Here is a 1,436-nt window from a genome sequence, read left to right on the forward strand (position 1 = left end):
AATGCATGGAATTATTTCAATATTTTTGTATTTTTTGAGGTTTGTTTTATGCCCTAGTATATGATAGATTTTGGAGAAGGTTTCATGGGGTCCTGAATAGAAAGTATGTCCTTTGGTGCTTGGGTGGAATACTCAGTAGATGTCTGTCAAGTCCATTTGATATATAGTATTGTTTAATTCAGATGTCTCCTTTTTAAGTTTCTGCCCTGTTGACCTATCTAATGGAGACAGTGGGGTCTTGAAGTCCCTTACTATTAATGAGTTGGGATTAATCTGGGTCTTAAAGTCCTATAGTATTGTTTTTATGAAGTTGGGTGCACCAGAGTTTGGTGAATATGTATTCATGATTGTAATATCTTCTCGGCTTATTGTTCCTTTGATCATAATTATGTCGCCCTCTTTATCTCTTCTGATTAATTTTAGTTTAAAGTCTATTTTATCAGATATTGGAATTGCAACACTTGCTTTTTTCTTAGTACCATTTGCTTGGTATATTTTTTAAAAATCCTTTCACCTTACGATAGTGCCTGTCCTTGAAAGTGAGACGATTTTCTTGTAGACAACAAGAAGATGGGTTTTGTTTCTTAATCCATTCACCTAAGACTAGGTGAATGTCTTTTGACTGGGGAGGACATTCTGTTAGTATTTAAAGTTATTAATGAAAGATGTGTATTGAATCCTGTCATTTTTATTTCTGTTCACATTCTTGATATAGCTGTACTTTTCCACAGTTAGACCTTCATTAGATTTCTTTCTGCAATCCCTTGGGTATAGTCATTCCTATCTTCAGCTCTTTATATTGCTTCCAGAACTCTCTAAGGGCTGGTTTTGTGAACATGAATTCTTTCAGCCTATTTATGTCATGGAAGCTTTTTCTTTCCCTTTTGACTATAATAGACATTTTGGCTGGATATAGTAATCTGGGTTGGCATCTGTTGTCATTTAAAACTGGGAATACTTTGGTCCAGGCTCTTCTGGCTTTCATAGTTTGCACTGAAAAGTCAGCTGTAATCCTATTGGGTTTTCCTTTATATGTGACTTGTTTCTTTTTTGAGGCTTTCAGTATTGTTTCTTTGTTTTGTATGCTTAGTGTTTTTACTATGATGTGCTGTGGAGAGTTTCTTTTCTGGTCCTGTCTGTTTGGGGTTCTATATGCTTCTTGTATTTGTATAGGCATGTCTTTCTTTAATTTGGGGAAATTTTTTTGTATGATTCTGTTGAGGATCTGGTCTATGCCATTATTTTGGGATTCTTTTCCTTCCTGTATGCCTATGGTTCATAAGTTTGGTCTTTTTATGGTGTCACACAATTCCTGCATATTCCGAAATTCTTGTGATTTCTTAAATTTTTCATAATCTTTGGTTGAGTGGTCTAGTTTGTCCACTTTATCTTCCAGTCTTGATACTCTGTTTTCGATTTCATTCAGCCTATTAGTG

The sequence above is a fragment of the Nannospalax galili genome, unplaced genomic scaffold, assembly GCF_000622305.1.
Source record: "Nannospalax galili isolate Female #2095 unplaced genomic scaffold, S.galili_v1.0 scaffold102, whole genome shotgun sequence".
Taxonomy (NCBI): domain Eukaryota; kingdom Metazoa; phylum Chordata; class Mammalia; order Rodentia; family Spalacidae; genus Nannospalax; species Nannospalax galili.